This window comes from Pseudonaja textilis, chromosome 12 (assembly GCF_049901715.1).
Source record: "Pseudonaja textilis isolate UNSWEBS1 chromosome 12, rPseTex1.2, whole genome shotgun sequence".
NCBI lineage: Eukaryota > Metazoa > Chordata > Lepidosauria > Squamata > Elapidae > Pseudonaja > Pseudonaja textilis.
Window position 1 is genome coordinate 19,627,266 of NC_142001.1, and position 18,679 is coordinate 19,645,944.

General features: G+C 44.8%; 1 protein-coding gene across 4 annotated transcripts in view; it reads left to right on the forward strand.

Moving 5' to 3' along the window:
- Nucleotides 1–18,679, forward strand: part of FGF13 (fibroblast growth factor 13) — a 107,328-nt gene that overhangs the window by 60,075 nt on the left and 28,574 nt on the right. The window lies entirely within an intron of this gene.

An 18,679-nucleotide genomic window follows, 5' to 3' on the forward strand; every position in this document is an offset into this window, starting at 1 on the left:
CTTGGTGCAACTGTGGCAAATTTTAAATCAAATCTAGTGACATTTGGAGCAAAGTCTACGATAACTGCGGGAGGGAGAAAAACAATTACCTTCAGGACTGACAGAAATCTACTGTTTACATTCCGAGATCTGCTCTTGAACAAATTGATTCTCTGCTGTTATTTTCTGTTGAAGTGCTAATGGAGAGCGATTTGCACTAAATTCTCCTGTCTTCAATGAATGCTTGTAACCCATTTGATGGAAGAGGAGGAGGTGGGCGGGAGGAGGAGGAGATCCAAAGGTGCTTTTTCAAAAGGCAAGAGGAGGAGGAGGAAGGAGGAGGAGGAGGAGGAGGAGGAGGAGGAGGAAGAAGAAGAAGAAGAAGAAGAAGAAGAAGAAGAAGAAGAAGAAGAAGAAGAAGAAGAAGAAGAAGAAGAAGAAGAAGAAGAAGAAGAAGAAGAAGAAGAAGAAGAAGAAGAAGAAGAAGACAACAATTTGTAAGCTACAATGCTCTACATGAAATAGAAGAATAAGACATTAAGTAGAGATAACACCCTTCCCTCTCTGTGACATGTTCAAATTTGATTTCTAGGATGCCAAAGTAGACTCTAGTTTTTCCAGCTGGCTGCAATGTGGAGTGGCATGAATAATCAGCATCTGTCTACAATACTATCTGAGCAGGATGAATTTACGAAGCCTGTTTGTGTTGGGCTGTTGTGTGGTTCTTGTCGCTCTATGAGAGGTAATCAGCTTAGGCATGGATTGTGATTAGAGGTAATGCTATAGAAAGTTGGGTTAGAAAATTCCAGTCCATGAATGAAAGGGAAGTCCCGTTTTATCTGGATAAAGCTCATATATCAGGATTTTAGCCCTTCTATGTGACAAATCATAAACACCTGGGATGTTCACATGGAGAAGATGGACACCTAGCCCTCTCTCACCATATAGTCATAAGGTTGGGAGGGGTTCTGGAGGTCTTCTACTCCAGCCTCCTGCCCAAGGCAGGAGATCTTATTACATCCCAGATAACTGGCTGTCCAATCTCTTCTTCAAAGCCTCAACGGATGGAGCAATCACAACTTCTTGAGGCAAGTCATCCCAGTGTTTAATTGTTCTCACTCAGGAAGTTACTCCATAGTTCTAGGTTGGTTCTCTCCTTGACGAGCTTCTACCCATTGCTCCTTTTTTAAAAAAAGAATTTTATTGAATACAATATTTAAAAATATTGAACAGGGCGCAATCTTTTTTGACGTCTTTTTGTCTTACATCTTATGATACATAATATATATCTTATATACATATTATACATATTTTTACATATTGAATCTTTGTACATTCAGTTTTCTTTAATTACATCATCAGCTATCCTCCATTTTAGTTTAATCACATAAACTCGAATATCCCCTCTACAAAACTCATTTCTCTTTATCATTTGGAGTCCTTCCTTTCCGTTCCCATTGCTTCTACCCATTGCTTCTGTCCTGACCTCAGATGCTAACAAGTTGGCCTCCTCTTTTGGGACAGCCGATCAATCATCCTTGGCCCTTCACTTTGTTAGACTACACCTGCCTAATTCCCATGATTTAGCCTCCAAAACTCTTTATCAACTTCGTTGCTTTTCTCTGCACACTTTCTTGGACCTCAGAATCTTACAGTTCCTATTTAGAGATGCCCTGCCCAATTTGGGGATAACATTGAGCCTCCACAGGGCTGATAGCTCTTAGTAGCCATGTCTTCCAAGGATTTATTCAATTGCTTCTGAACGCTGCCGATCACCAGGATCTGCAACAAAAATAGCTTTCCTAATGTCTTGCTTTTGTTTGATATTTGTCTTACACTTCCTTTTTTTTTTTTTTTTAAAGCGAAGGTTGAAAGGGGGTGAGCCAATGGGAGAATTTCTAACAGCAGAAATCATCCAGGCTGACAACCTTCTGCTATGGAAGTGCAAAACGGCTGAGGAGTCACAAGATTATCAGTTGATCTGGCCGCCTGAAGATTTGAATTGCAAAAACAAAAGAAAAAAATAGTTTGTTTTTTTTTAAAAAAAAGATTCAAAATAGCCGTGCGTTTTAAACTAGACTAAATGACAATACAGAAAATGGGAATGTAGGGAATATATTTCCGTATTTCTGGGAAGGGAGGGAGAGAAGGAGGAAGGAAGGAAGGAAGGAAGGAAGGAAGGAAATGGAGGGAATGGAGGAAAAGGAAATTGGGGGAGAGAGGAAGGAAGGAAGGAAGGAAATGGAGGGAGGAAGGAAGGAAGGAAATGGAGGGAGGAAGGAAGGAAGGAAATGGAGGGAGGAAGGAAGGAAGGAAATGGAGGGAGGAAGGAAGGAAGGAAATGGAGGAGGAAGGAAGGAAGGAAATGGAGGGAGGAAGGAAGGAAGGAAATGGAGGGAGGAAGGAAGGAAGGAAATGGAGGGAGGAAGGGAAGGAAGGAAATGGAGGGAGGAAGGAAGGAAGGAAATGGAGGGAGGAAGGAAGGAAGGAAATGGAGGGAGGAAGGAAGGAAGGAAATGGAGGGAGGAAGGAAGGAAGGAAATGGAGGGAGGAAGGAAGGAAGGAAATGGAGGAGGAAGGAAGGAAGGAAATGGAGGGAGGAAGGAAGGAAGGAAATGGAGGGAGGAAGGGAAGGAAGGAAATGGAGGGAGGAAGGAAGGAAGGAAATGGAGGGAGGAAGGAAGGAAGGAAATGGAGGGAGGAAGGAAGGAAGGAAATGGAGGGAGGAAGGAAGGAAGGAAATGGAGGGAGGAAGGAAGGAAGGAAATGGAGGGAGGAAGGAAGGAAGGAAATGGAGGGAGGAAGGAAGGAAGGAAATGGAGGGAGGAAGGAAGGAAGGAAATGGAGGGAATGGAGGAAAAAGGAAAGTGGGGGAGGGAGGAAGGAACAGAAGGAAGGAAATTGAGGGAGGGAGGAAAGAAGGAAATGGAGGGAATGGGGGAAAGGAAATTGAGGGAGGAAGGGAGGAAGGAAAGAAAGGAAGGAAAAGAAGGAAGGAAATAGAGGGAAAAAAGGAAATTGAGGGAGGGAGGGGGGAAGGGAGGGTAGGAAATTGAGGGAGGAAGAAGGACGGAAAGAAAGGGAGAAAATGGAGGAAAAAAGGAAATTGAGGGAAGGAAGGAAGGAAGGAAGGAAGGAAGGAAGGAAGGAAGAAAGAAAGAAAGAAAGAAAGAAAGAAAGAAAGAAAGAAAGAAAGAAAGAAAGAAAGAAAGAAAGAAAGAAGAGGAAGGAAGAAGGAAGGAAAGAAGGAAAAGAAAGAAAGAGAAAGAAGGAAGGAAGGAAGGAAGGAAGGAAGGAAGGAAGGAAGGAAGGAAGGAAGGAAGGAAGGCTAAAAACACCTTTGGACAGAAAGTATGTTTGGAAGATTGAGGCCATCCATACCTCCAGTGGGGTCACAGGTGAGAAGATCAGCCACCTGCAACCTCACAGGAGTCATCTCAAGGTTTCTAAGGCATGGACCAAGCCTTCCATTTCATGCCAGAACACGGAGTTTTGGTTTTGTTTTTCAATCCAAGATACTCATATCCCAACAACAGGGAAACCAGTAAAGTCGGTCATGCTTTCATTTTTAGGAAAACCCATCCAATGTGACTGCTTTTCCCCATTCTCCCATTTTCTCCTCCTCCTCCTCTTCCTCTTCCTCCTCTCCCCCCTCCCTTTGAAAACACATCTTTCAGGGCATCACGTCAAAGCCATTTGCAAAAAGATAAAGAGAAAAAGCGAAGGAATAAGCCTGGATTCTTCCGTGTTGTGTGTGAGTTGCTCTCTGTTCATCTCTTGGCGAAATGCTCCCATTTGAGCCTCCAAAGGCCCCAAAGAGCTGTTGTGGCCTCTGCAAATAGAACCGGCGGGCGAGAAAGTCAAGAAATCCTTTCCTGGATGTTTTCAGCGCTGCTCAGCCAGCACGCATTAACAGCCTCCCGGGATGATACGATGCTCTCTCTCTCTCTGTGTGTGTGTAATGGGTGGGATAGACATTACATATGTTCAACCAAGGCAAAAATGTAGAACAGGCTGTTTCTTTTCCCTCACATCTGTGCTGGGTCATTCAATAGGTCAGAAGAACAGAATCACAGGAAGGGGCCGTGGAGGTCATCTAGTCCAACCCCACACCACCCGCCCAAGCAGGAGACCCTATACCATTTCAAACAAGTAGCTGTCCAGTCTCTTCTTAAACACCTCCAGTGATGGAGCACCCACAGCTTCTGAAGGCAACTTCTGTTCCACCGGTTGGTTGCTCTCGCTGTTAAGACATTTCTCCTTAATTCCAGGTTGCTTGTCTCCTTGATTAAGAGAATTAACGGAATCACAGAGTTGGAAGGGACCTTGTAGGTCATCTAGTCCAGTCCTCCATCCTCCATTTCTGACAGATGGCGGTCCGGTCTCCTCTTCAAAGTTGCTATATTGGAAGACTTCTCTTCTGACTCCCTGGTCCTTCCTTCGCTAGACTAGCCAGGCCCAGTTCCTGCAACTGTTCATCGCGTGTTTTAGTCTCCAGGCCTTTGATCATCTTAGCTGCATTCAGATTAACAGAGTTGGTAGGGACCTTGTAGGTCATCTAGCCATCACCACCCAGACAGATATAAATAATCAGAGTTAGAAGAGACCTTGTAGATCATCTAGTCCAACCCCGCTCCCAAGCAAGAGGCCCTACACCATTTCTGACAGAGAGCAGTCCGGTCTCTTCTTGAAAGCCTCCAGGGATGAAGCTCCCACAACTTCTGAAGGGAACTTCTCTTCCATCGGTTGGTAGTTCTCACTGTCGAAAATTCCTTCTTATTTCCAGGTTGAATCTCTCCTGGAACAGTTTCCATCCATTATTCCTTGTCTGGCCCTTGGGGGCTTTAAAGAAGAAATTGACCCCCCCTCTTCTTTGGGGCAGCCGAGAAGCAAAGTTGTTTGTGTGAGGAAGTGAACCCCGTGAAGGGTTTCGGCTCATGGGTTCTTTTTGCGGACTGTCTCCGCTTCAGGAGGGGAGACCAGTCTTCTCCGGCCTCCTCTTTCCAAATAAACGGTGCCAGATGTTCAGCCTCTATACAAGATGTGCAAAACTGACCTTCGGCTCTGTGTGTGTGTGTGTGTGTGTGTGTGTGTGTGTGTGTGTGTGCAAGCAACTTCTTATCTTTAGAGTTGAACAAGAGGAAGGTGGAAGGAAGGAAAGGGAGGAAGGGAGGGATGAGGAAGGAAGATCGAAGAAAGGAGAGGGAGGGAAGAGAGAGGGAGGGAGGAAGGAAGGAAAGGGAGGGAGGAAGGGAGAAAGGGAGGGAGGGATGGGAAAGGAAGAGAGAAGAAAGGAGAGGGATGGAAAAGAGAGGGAAGGAAGAGGAAGGGAGGAAGGAAGGAAAGAGGGAGAGAGGGAGAAAGGAAGGGAGAGAGGGCCATTGTAACTTTGAACAGTCAGTAAATGAACTGTTGTAAGTTGAGGACTACCTATAATCTTTGATAGCCTTATCTTCATACATTGGTTCAGTTTTCTGCCCAAATCTGCCATCTGGTGGCAACATCACCCAGCCTCCCAGTGCCGCCACTTTCATCATGTTAAAAATAAAGTGCAGAAGGAGGGAGTCTTGAATAATTAAAATACACAAAATGACATTTTTTGTAAAATTATTTCTAGACCGGTGCCTCTTCCCCTCTAGACCGAGCTGGCTGTCTCTTAACCACTAAATCAAACTGTGGTTCATTCCTGTCTCTAACTTGGTTGCAAGCCTCAGTCCTCGCTCCCGGGGTGCTGCGAGGAGACCCATGGTAAACCAGTGGTGGGATTCAGCCAGTTCGCACTGGTTGGGGAGATCCGGTTGTTAACTTTCTGAGCAGTTCGGTGAACTGGTTGTTGGGACAAATCATCCAGGCAGAGAACTGGTTTGTTAAATTAATTGAATCCCACCACAGTGGTAAACTTCTTGCCGATAAGCCACGAAGTAAACTCACAAACCCCAAAATAGAATCATTCATATTCCGTACGAATATAACATTTGAATCATCTCTGCTGCTTTTTTTCTTTTCTTCTTTTTTGGGCTGAAAATTAGCATTTGGCTGAAGAAAGATAGGAAAGTAGAATTCTTACATACACACACACACACACACACACACGTGCACCCCTGTTTCTTGCAGGTATTCATTTGCTGGCCTCAAGTTGTGAACTGCAAAAGAGATCACTTATCCAAAAATGGTCCAGATCGCAGATCACTCGGTCCTCCCCTGATTTTCAGCAGATAGACAAGACCCACCGTAAAAAGGGACACCGCACGAGGATAGTGTGTGACACCAAAAGGCAGATTCTTCAAGAGAACTGGGAATTTACAGTCATAGGGGCTAGAAGGGAGCTTAGAGGTCATCTAGTCCAACCCCCCCCTGCTCACGCAAGAAATGTATACTATTTCTGACAAGAGCCTCTTCTTAAAGGCCCGTTATAAAGCCCAAGATATTGCATTTGGGGAACGCGGGTCTGAAGTACTTTACCTAAATCATTATATTCAACGTAGAAGTACTATGTATTTTGTAAGTCCTCTCAGCCACAGTGAAGGGAGGCAGATCGCAGTAAAAATGCTCTTGTGGTACCCTCCAAATTCACAAAAGATACCTACCTTCCCCAACAAAGCAGACTACAATCTCATACCCCCTAAGGATTATTCTGAGTTGGAATTGTGGGCATTGGAGAGTAAGAAACAGATTTGATGCTTTCTGTCTGTTCAAGAGTCCTCTGGCTGGGGGTGATGGAAGGTGTAGTCCCTCTACGTGGCTGGGGAAGATGGGAAGGGTGAGTCAAGGAAGCACTGGTTTGGAGGGGTAGTTCCAAGGACAGAAAAATATCACAAATCCCTTCCTGCAAAAAAAAAAAAAATTAAACAAATAAAGATGAAATCTAATTCATAGAAAAGACTTTTTGGCGCTCTGAAAAGTTCAGATGTTTAAGGAACTGCTGCCATCGTGTGGTATTTTGGTGCATCGAGCTGAAAGTTCAAGCATATCTCTTCAAACCATGAACGGATTCTTGGTAAATAGAATAGAATAGAATAGAATAGAATAGAATAGAATAGAATAGAATAGAATAGAATAGAATAGAAACAGAGTTGGAAGGGACCTTGGAGGTCTTCTAGTCCAACCCCCTGCTTAGGCAGGAAATCCTACTCCAGTTCAGACAAATGGTTATCCAATCTCTTCTTAAAAACTTCCAGTGTTGGAGCATTCACAAGTCCTGGAGGCAAGGAGTTCCATTGGTTAATTCTTCTCACTGTCAGGAAATTTCTCCTTAGTTCTAGGTTGCTTCTCTCCTTGATGAGTTTCCATCTGTTGCTTTTCTTGTCCTGCCTTCAGGGGCTTTGGAGAATAGCTTGACTGCCTCTTCTTTGGGGCAGCCCCTCAGATATTGGAAGACTGCTATCATGTCAACCCTAGTCCTTCTCTAAAATATTATGACAATTATTTATTTGATATTACCCAGTATACTTTCAGTCACTGAAATATATTGTATAATCAGCTCAGAATCCATTCCAGATGTTGAAATAACATAACAAGCCTCAGATTTTACAGAAATATTCAGCTGAAGTTTTCATAATATTTAGAGCAAGGGTCTTCAAACTTGGCAAGCTTAAGACTTGGGGACTTCCAACTCCCAGAATTCCTGAGGTAACATGACTGGAGGAGGGATTCTGGGAGTTGAAGTCCACAAGTCTTAAAGCTGTCAAGTTTGAAGAGCCCTGCTTTAGACGATGGGCAAATTTAAATGAAACCAAATGAAAATTGAAAAACCACTGATTATATCACAGATCTCCAATAAGAAGCATTGATAAATAGTAATGATTATAGATAGATAGATAGATAGATAGATAGATAGATAGATAGATAGATGATAGATAGATAGATAGATAGACAGATAGATAGATAGCATTCAGCTTTGTTCGGGTATTTTCCCACGTCATTGTAGTTGTGCTTTAAAGTTGTAGCAACATTTCAGCAGAATCTCCAGAAGCCTGATGATGGCAGATGAGATTCTGCTGAAACGTTGCTACAACTTTAAAAGCACAACTACAATGACGGGAAAATACTCCGAACAAAGCTGAATGCCATACATGTAAGTACCCACGAAAACTTAAGAAAACAAATATACATACATACATACATACATACATACATACATACATATTGTTGCATTAGCCAGGCAATTGAGTTAAATGCCCCCAATGCTAAAGTTTTGCTTGTTTATTATTCTTGCCAAAATCAGCCAGCAGTTCTTTAAAGCTCTGACTTAAAATAAAAATAGGCTACAATTACAATCTATTGCATTGACTTCATTCACCACCAGAGAGCAGAATGGGACCAGCAACCAAATTTGAAAAAAAGAAAAGAAAGCCTCACATTTTAGCTACAATAAATAAATAAAAAACCTTCAAGTTGATTTGTTAGGAATTCGTTGGGCTGATGGCAAGGTCAGATAGCAGCAAATTGTAGCTGCACAATTCTTAATCTGCATTTGCCGATGTCCCAAAGCAAACTCTTGCTATTTCTATCCTTGTTAATATTATGCCAGCAATATGGAGATAGAGGGAAAAAAGAAAGAAATATGACGCCGGTGCTCTCATCCTCCTCCTTCCATTCTTCTCCACCCTACGAAACCCATTCCCTTCTAGGACTGATGATGTTTCCTAGTTGGATCACGAAATGTCTACAAGAAAACAACCAAGCTCAGAGAGTATCTCACAGCCATCCTCCTCCTCCTCTTTCTTGTCATAATTTCAGATCTTAAGGATAAAATTTAACTTTCTGGCTGAAAATATATTGTACCAAAGAACCTGGCTGTGGTACTTAAGTCCTGTATAAAATTTGACCATTGCACTGAAGGTAAAGTCAACTGGTGCTTGGAGAGAAGAGATGCGTAGCACATCTCGAGTTTCATTCTAAATGAAAGGTGGATTATAACTCTGTGTGTGTGTGTATTTTAAACACTACTTCGCATATGATTATTATTCAACAAGGGGTTTTCCAATTGAATTCCTGGCATTTCCAGTTAAATGGCTCAGCTAGCAGATGGAGGAAAAAGGAAACAGACTTTCTGCCCCATTGAGCGAGACAATCCTAAATTAATTGGACAAACAGTAGCATTTGGTATAAATCTCCTTCCTACATTCCAGCTGGCATCAAGGATCACCCCTCCATTTCCAGTGGAGGAGACACTTTCAGGCCTCAAAATCTGTAGAAGAAGGTGGAGTAAATATGGCGGAGGTAAGAGAGACAGCGGGTGGGTGGAGGGGCTTCAGACACGGTGAAACCCTGAGTTCTCTCTTGTTGTGCTCTCTTTGCCCCACAACTTCCACAAACTGGACTGGGTGCTGGACGGTCACCATATCTGGGTTGCCAAGACCCCCCTCCACCCCGGAACACTAAAACAAGGGTCACCAACCTTTTGGACCTCGGGGACCACCAAACTCATAATTTTTAATCCCGTGGAGCACTAGTAGGAATTTTGACTGACAGTAGCTTGCTGATGTTGGTGGGAAAGTTGGTCCCATATTCCAGAGCTGCAGTAGTCACAAGACTGCTTCTGCTTTTTCTGCAGAGACCCTGGGAAAATCCCCCAAAAAGTCTGCAGAAAAATTCCCCACCCCATTTTCCTACCGATCAATCATTTTTATTTGGGATTGCGGGATACCGTCTCCAGCTCCGTTCTCAGGGAGAGGGGGGGGGCGGGAGAGACTTTTGGCTCCATGCAAGGAAAGCAGCAGGAGCCGCAGAAGTCTTTCTTTCTCTCCCCCAAACTCCACCAGAAATGAGTCTTTGCTGGCGCAGCCTCTTGGAGCAGGAGGCCTTGCTAGGGTCCCAAAGACTCATTTCTGGCGGAGTTTGGGGGAGAGCAAGAAAGACTTCTGCTGCTTTCCTTGCATGCAACCAAAAGCAGAAGAAGGAAGAAGAGGAAAGAAGCAGCCCAGTGGCCAGGCCAGGCGCGTGGGGCGAATGGGGCAAGTTCCCCCCACTTCCGCCTTTCCCCCCCTCCCCTCTCTACCTCATGTTGTTCACAATGCAAGGGACGCAAGCCTTGGTTCCCATGGGCCACGTGGGCGGCGCAGCCTTGTGCTCCTGCGCAGTCTGGATTAATTGCTTTGTGGGGGTGACATTTCTCTGCAGACCACCAAAATTTTCTTGTGGGCCACCAGTGATCCGTGGCCCACTGGTTGGCAACTGCACTGCAAGGCATCACTCCTTTGGTCTGAAAATGAAAATAAAAAAGAAACCCCCCTACAGGAAAAAAAAAAAGAACACTTAATGATAGCATCTCTTTGGTGTCACCTGAAAGTTGCCCAGATCTTGGCAGTTCAGTCCTAATAGTGCATGGAAGGAGGAAGAAAAATCAAGTCAGGAAGATCCACCCTCACTGTAGCTCCTGCCATCCCTTTGCAGATTCTGGGAGCTTCTCTGGTGATCCTTGCTGCCTCCTCTCTTCTTGCACTGATGATGTTACCTAGTTGGGTCATGAAACATCTGTGAGAGGACCCCACGATCTCTTCTCTTTTTTTCCACTCTCTTTTTCTCCTTGTGAAGGAACCAGAAAAGAAAGATCTTAGCGGAGGAAAGTCTTCCAAGTCCAAGCGACAAAGAATTCTGTTGGCAACCTGTCCTAAAGTAGTGAATAGAATAGAATAGAATAGAATAGAATAGAATAGAATAGAATAGAATAGAATAGAATAGAATAGAATAGAAAATAGCATAGCATAGCATAGAATTAATCGAATAGAATTAGAATAGAATAGTAGAATAGAATAGAATAGAATAGAATAGAATAGAATAGAAAATAGCATAGCATAGCATAGAATTAATCGAATAGAATTAGAATAGAATGTAGAATAGAATAGAATAGAATAGAATAGAATAGAATAGAATAGAATTAGAATTAGAATTAGAATTAGAATTAGAATTATTGAATAGAATAGAATATAGAATAGAAAATAGAATAGAAAATAGCTGGAAGGGGTCTTGGAGGTCTTCTAGTCCAGCCCCCTGCTTAAGCAGCAGAACCTTTACCATTTTAGATAAGTGACTGTCTAGACTCTTCTTAAGAACATCCAGTGTTGGAGCATCCATGCTTTCTGGAGGCAACTTCCGTTCTGCTGGTTCCACTGTTACAGAAACAGGGACTTTAATTAAATGAATCCTGGCTTATAAGTAGCCATCAAACTGTGTTTGGGAATAACAAATGACCTTTAGAGGAGAAGAAGATTTGGCCCAAAGAAGAGCACGAGGCCACTCTATTCTCATTCTTCTCTGGGACATTCAAGATGCTTGTCACAATCTTTGATGGCACATTGTTTTCCTTCACAAACCGCAGGATTTCCAATTGTGGCCGACATCAATCTTGATTTCGGTGTTATATCTAAAGCAGCACTCAAATCCAGGTTGACAATGTCAGGGTTGCTTCCAGAAGAAACCTCCAGACTTTGCCACCAAGCCGTCATGGTTGAGTTGGCAGGAAAGGAACTTGTCAAATCCATGGAGAGCAATCCTACAGACTCTGCGATCCATCCACTTTGATTGACAGGCAGACAGGAGGAAATAACATTCGGGGGCCATCCCAGCTCTGAGAACACCTTGATCCAAACTTCTGCCTATTCGGGGTGTGTCCTTCCTTTGCACGCTTCCCAACACAGGTCAGCGATTTGGTCCTCCAGAAGGCCTTTTCCCCTGGTACCCCAATGACCACACCCAGGAAGGGATGCCTCGAAGTGGCGATTCTCTCAGGACTTTTGGCAAACATAATTCCTGTCGATGTTTACAACTCCGTTCATGGCTCATCAATAATTCAGCTTAAACAAAACCAGCTTGGATTTTTTTCCCCTCCTCTAAAAGGATTTTTGGGCTGTTTAGTCCTGTTTTGTTTGGTTTTTTTTTTTTTCCAACGGAAACATTAAAAAGCCAAGGCCTGAGATCCTGGGGGGATCTGATTACACTGAGAGATAATTTCCCTCCCTCGTGATCTTAGATGGGCAAATAAAATCCAGCATTTTGCACAAAAGGAAGAGAAAAAAAATCACACTGAAGCCAATGCAGCAGGAGGGGAGGAAGTCAAAGGCGCACCTCCAACTTTGGCACAAGACAACTTCTCAAAAGCCATGCATTTTTAATGCACGCTGAAAGTCGTAATGGTCTTCAGCTCCTAATGTCCATTAATGATCTCTGCATACCACAAAGATGTTTCTAGCCGATACCTTGGAGAATTCGTTCCATCCATCTTGAAACTTTCTCTGAGCTTGCTCGCAGAGGAAGAGCCGTGATTGAAAGGGGCAGCATCAGCTCGGGAGAAGGAGAAGGATGGCGTTGGGGTTACGGAAATCGTATTCGGGTAAGGAGGAAAAGGAAGGAAGGGAGGAAGGGAGGGAAGAGAGAGAGAAAGAAAGAGAGAAAGAAAGAAAGAAAGAAAGAAAGAAAGAAAGAAAGAAAGAAAGAAAGAAAGAAAGAAAGAAAGAAAGAAAGAAAGGGAAGGAAGAAATGGAAAGAAGAGAAGGAGGGAAGGAAGGAAGAGAGAAAGAAACAAACGAACAGAAGGAAGGGAAGGAAGGAAAGAAGGAAGAAAGGAAGAGAAAGGAAGAAAGAAAGAAACAGAAGGAAGGAAGAAAAGGAAGGAAGAACAGAAGCGGTTTAGAAAGGAGGTAACTTGGGGGAAAGAGCTGGATAGCTTTTTCTGGGGTCTGCAATGGAAACGGAGCTTAAGATTCGATGTTTCTCAGGGTCTGTTAAGTGGTTTGTGGGGGAGGGAAGATTTATACCATCTCTTTGGATCCAGAAACTCCATCAAATAATAATTAATTTTATTTAGCCTATGGCAAAAAAAAAAAACCAGCTAAAAAGCACATCACCGTGACATTCTCGATGACCAAATCTGAGTCTATTTACTTGGTTTTCAAATTTAAACTCAATACGTGATGGAATTGCATACAGAAAGCCTTTGGGGTTAGGATAATAATATTGTAATATTTGCCAGCAGCTAACCGAATCACAGATTTGGGAGGGAGGACTTCGGTACGTTTGATCAGCTGGTAAATTTGTTTCCTCCAAGGTACTAACATGGAAGCAGAATTCTATCATTCCTTCATATATGGAACACACTTAGTTGGGAAATTCACAAGACAGCAAAGGCTTTCTGTGGAGGGGAAATTCAGGGAAGAAATGCAATCAAGAACTCTCTTGCAGGAATTCTGTTGCATTTCCCAGCTGTAACTTACCCCAAACTTCTTGGAATTGCACTGCATGTTTTGGACAAGACTGAGATGTAAAAAGAAGGCTCTTTGCTTGCAACCCGCTTGCTTCCTACCCTGGTTTGTTTGTGGTTTGGTTAAACTTGACATACAAAGTAGCGGGGAGGTTTCCTGGTGAAATAACCCGATTTATGCCTAGCCACACCGCGATGATAGATTTCTTGGAGACTGAAGAAAACTATCTGGGTTTGTGAAATTACAAGCTAAACCAACGCCCAGTGACGGAAAGGGTACCACCCCCACTCCTTCCTCAGTAGTATTATTCCCTCTCGCCCCAAAAAATTTAATAATAATGCTTGCTCATTGTGGCAACCAATGGTGTATCTAACGTCTTACCTATAAATTTTGTTATTTTCTAAATGTTTCTGTTCCCTCAGCCCTACTTCAATTCCTTTTATTTAAAAAAAAAAGGAAAGTTGCAGTCAAACTAGAAGGTTGGATCCCAATGGTGCAACTAAAGCAGCTTACAAGGGGTGTCAAAGACACTATGACAAGGTCAATGGCATTAAACAGGATGTTGGGAGCTGATAGGGGTGTTTTGTTCTGGGTTCGATGGTAGCCGTGTCATGATAGGAAAACTCAGCTCCAAAATTCCTGCGTTCCCTTGACCAAAATACTTACAGGTGAGAAATAATGACTTTTGCAGAGCCTGAATGTTGTTGATCCCTTGCTTGGTGTTCAACCTCTTCTTTGGAATTAAGGGGAAAACTTCCTAACAGTGAGGACAATTCACCAGCGGAACTGCTTGCCACCAGAAATTGTGGGCGTTCCATCACTGGAGGCTTTTAAGAAGAGCCTAGACAATCACTTGTCTGAGATGGTATAGGTTTTCCTGCTTAAGCAGGGGGCTGGACTAGAAGACCTCCAAGGTCCCTTCCAACTCTGTTATTCTGTGTCCTAGCTCATTCATTCTATTGTTCTACTGAGGTTGGGAGAACAGTCGAAATGAGAATTTTAAATTCGAAACGAGACGGATCCAGTGATCTGCGCACATTAAAGAGACTATGGGGTGGGGGGGTGGGGGTTGTAAACCACAGAACCTCACAATTGTCCTTGGAATTACTTTGTGGTGCCCCATCCAATCCCTAAATCAGGTCTGCTCAGCTCTTTTGAGACGAGCCCAAAAGAGCAGGAAAGAAGAAAAGGGGGTTTTGTCGCCTTTTTGCCGGATATCAAACCAAATTTTCTCTCTTTTGGACGGTCTGGCCTTCCAATCAGAAACTCTGTTGTGGGCAGGCAGACTCGGCATGGGAGCAGCCGCATTCTGAACCTGCAAGCAGTTGCTCTTTTTTTACAAAAAGAATATAATGGAGAGGAACACGAGGCCTCTACTTCAAAGTGCTCCAAAGTATTTCTTCCCCCTCCTCCCCCCCAAAAAATGGCTCATCGGGGCCACGGCTCGAGAACGCTGCATGGGAAGCCACCTGCTTTTGACCCTGTTTCAAATCTGCAAGAAAGTTTTGGGGGTTGGGGCTTTTTTTTTTTGTTTTTTTGCCGTGACCCAGAATTCAGCAAATTTGTTAACGGCCTTCGTTGTATTTCCTCCTGCATTTTTGGCTCCAAATCATTGTGGACTTCATTCTTAGCGGGGGTAAGATTTTCGTGGGGGGTGGGTGGGATTGGGGGAATACTCTAAAGGAGATGGATCCAATGATCTGTACTCGTGAAACTGACTGCAGGGGGGCTTGTAAATGGTAAATTAAATGCAGGTATCGGTTCCAACAATTGTGATTTATCGGTAGGATGGTTGGATAGCTCTAGGTTCCATAAATTGAAGCATAATGCGATTGTGAGATTGTTGGTGCTCTGTAAGTTTGGACTTTGCATTACCCAACTAGGTAACATCATCAGTGCTAGGAGGGAGAAGGGTGTACAGTGGGGAAAGGAGGAGGAGGAGGAGGAGGACTGTGGGATTATTTCTGAGCTTGGTTGTTTTCTTGCAGGCATTTCATTACCCAACTAGGTAACATCATCAGTGCTAGGAGAGAGAGAGGTGTACAGGGGAGAGGAGGAGGAGGAGGAAGAAGAAGAGAAGGAGGACTGTGGGATGCTTTCTGAGCTTGGTTGTTTTCTTGAAGACATTGCATTACCCAACTAAGTAACATCATGTAGTTGACTAACGAAATGTCTGCAAGAAAACCACCAAGCTCAGAGAGCACCAAGGATCCCGTCGTTCAACCTTCGGCTACAACTATTCTCATCTATGGGTATAATGTGAGTTTAGGTTGCATACCTAGATAAAAGCATAAGGAGCAACTAACAAGGATTCTTGTTGTGTTTGACTTTGGATATGCCTCTCATATACATAGCACGGGCCTGTTTTGGAAAGAAACCAAAAGGATGGAAGGTGTGTTAACTAAGAGAGCCACAGCTGGCAGGGTTGCCCTCCTCAAAGATGTGGAGGACAAAACAGAAAACTGGACCATTGTTCCATGGCTGATATCTGTTGGCTACAGTTGAGTTTCAGGGTTTAATGGTGGTGAGAGCCAGGGTGGCTCAGTGGTTAAAATGCAGTATTGCTGGCTAATTCTGCCCACTGCCGACTGCCAGCAGTTTGATCCTGATCAGCTCCAGGTCGACTCAGTCTTTCGTCCTTCCGAGGTGGGTAAAATGGGGACCCAGATTGTTGGGGGCAAGAGGCTGATTCTGTAAACCGCTTAGAGAGGGCTGGAAAGCACTATGAAGCGGTATATACGTCTGAGCGCTAAGTGGGAAGGAAGGAAGGAAGGAAGGAAGGAAGGAAGGAAGGAAGGAAGGAAGGAAGGAAGGAAGGAAGTGGAAGGGCAGTGGTTAGAATGCAATATTGCAGGCTAATTCTGCCCACTGCCAGTAGTTGGATCCTCACCAGCTCAAGATTGACTCAGCCTTCCATCCTTCCAAGGTCGGTCAAATGAGGACCCAGATTGTTGGGGGCAAGAGGCTGATTTTGTAAACTGCTTAGAGAGGGCTGGAAAGCACTGTGAAGTGGCAGGTAAGTCTAAGTGCTATTGCTATTAGTGACTATGTCCTAGACAGCAGATATCCACCATAGTTGCTGGTGGAACAGAAGGAAATCTGCTCGCTAGGCCACAGTCCCAAAACCCTGATGCTCAACCCTACCCAAAAGGAGTCTTTGTTGTGCTAGAAAAGAGGTAGGGAACCCATGACCTTCTTTTGCATTTTTCACCAGGGATGTGTCCTTGCAAGATGCGGGCAGATGGCTACATGTTGCAGAGTCCCAAGTCCTGTAAAATTGTGGGATTCACAGCTGAATTCCCATCTGCTGTAGAGCGCCTACCCAGCTGAAATTCAACAATACCCAGAAACCCACGTAAGTGTTAGCACCTTCTCGATGCAGGACGCAGGAGCCAGTAGAATCGGGCTCCCTTGGCTGGGTGGACAACCTTCTCTTGCATTGCTATGATTGGGATTCCTGCTTTCAGAGGACTTTCAATTGGACTAAAACGTATCAAGAACTGTTGCAGGATTTAGGTTTGGCTAGTCTAGAGAAAAGAAGGACTAGGGGGGACATGAGAGCCGTATTTGAGGGGCCACCACAAAGAAGAGGCGGGTCAAATTATTCTCCAAAGCACCCAAAGGCAGGACAAGAAACAATGGAAACTCAATCAAGGAGAGAAGCAACCTGGAATTGAGGAGAAACTTTCTAACAGTGAGGACAATGAACCAGTGGAACAGAAGTTGCCTTCAGAAGTTGTGGGTGCTTCATCACTGGAGGTTTTTAAGAAGATACTGGACAGCCACCTGACCTCCAAGGTCCCTTCCAGCTCTATTCTGATTCTGGTCTGTAGGACAATCAATATGGGGTGACTGTATGATTCATGGTGGTTTTGGAGGCAGGACAGGACAAAGGATGTAGGCTAAACACAAGGAAGACCTTTCAGATCATAGAAGGGAGCAGGAGATAGAACATGCTGTCTTTGAAAAGGATGGGCTGTCGCTCACTCATGTTTTTCAAAAATGAGACAAGAAGATGGGTTGACAACTAACTAGCAGTAGCTTTTCTGCGTTGGAGGAGAGTCTAGGCTAAGGGTCTTCAACCTTGGCTACTTTTTGACTTGTGGTCCCTCAGCCTCAGAATTCCTCAGCCAGCCATGCTAGCTGGGGAATTCTTGGGAGTTGAAGTCCACAAGTCTTCAAGTTGCCAAGGTTGAACATTCCCAATCTAGGCCATCAATGAATTCCCTCCCGCTTCTAGAAAATCAACCATTCAAGGTTGGATTGGTAGATGGTAGAGAACATCTCCCTTTAATGACTTCCCATAATCCCTTGCGGGGTGGAGTCAGGGCGACTGAATGGAGCTGAGTATTTACTGGCCAGATGCCCTGCCTGTTGCCAACGATGGTACAGAACACTAATGTGCCCTGAAGAGGATGGCTCATTTGTGAGAGGCCGCATGTATCGATAGCATGTAAACAACCCTCGTGTGGGACGGGGATGAGAATCAGCACTTGCCCATGGTGGAGACCCTTTGGAAGATCTCTTGCAAGCTCAGCCGGGAAATTTCTAGCCATTGGCCACCAAAGGTGCAATTTTGGTTGATGAGAACTCCGGTAAACCAAAGATGGACATCCAGCAGGACGTTTGGAGAAAGAAAGCAGGAGGTCAGCAAGGAGATCTTGGTCATCATCAGAGACTTCTGATCTGGTTTCTTCAAAGATCACAGAGTCACCAATGGCTATTCAGGCCTCAGAACCTCTGGGGAAGCAGAAGTGACCCTTTTCATGGGGGAAAGGAGCTGGCCAAGCCCAGGTGGTCAGGGCAACTTTTCCCATCTTCTTATCCACCCTGGCTTTTGGTACTGGTGTTCTCCAGATCACCTCCTGCTCCGGATTTTTCCCAAGCAACAGCAGGGAGGCTGGAGACTGGGGTTCCTCCTTGAGCTCCCTGGTTTCTTTCTGCTTGGCTTCTCTCTCCCTCTCCCTCTTTCCCCTCCCCCCTCCTCCCGGCGTTTGCCTGTGGATTCTCACGAGCCAGGGATCGCCCGGCCTCGCCATATAGCCGGCCTTTCCAAACCAACCACGTTAGTTTGGGCGCCTGTCTCGGTTTGGCGACGGACTTTCTTTATTTGAGCCTTTTCCTCTTTTTTTTCGGGAGGTATCTCGGGGCAGAAGGAAGACGCCTCTGCCCAGAGGAGGGAGAGCCCCCTTCGGACCGTGCGCTCCCTCTCCTCCTCCTCCTCCTCTTCCTCCTCCCTGCGTACCGAGCCCAGCTTCTGCATTCATGCCAGAGGGGGGAGGAGGGAGCAAAGCCGCCCGGGGCTTTTGCCGCGTCGCCACCTCCTCCTCCTCCTCTCTTCTCCTCCCTTCGCCGCCGCGCAGCGCCTGGAGGAGAGCGCAGCCTCGGTCGTTCGGCGTTGCTGTTGCTACTGCTGCTGTCGAAGGAAAAACCCGACCGACCGCCCGTTGGCTCGCTTGTCGCCGCCTTCTCCTCCTCCTCTTCTCCTCCTCCTCCTCCTC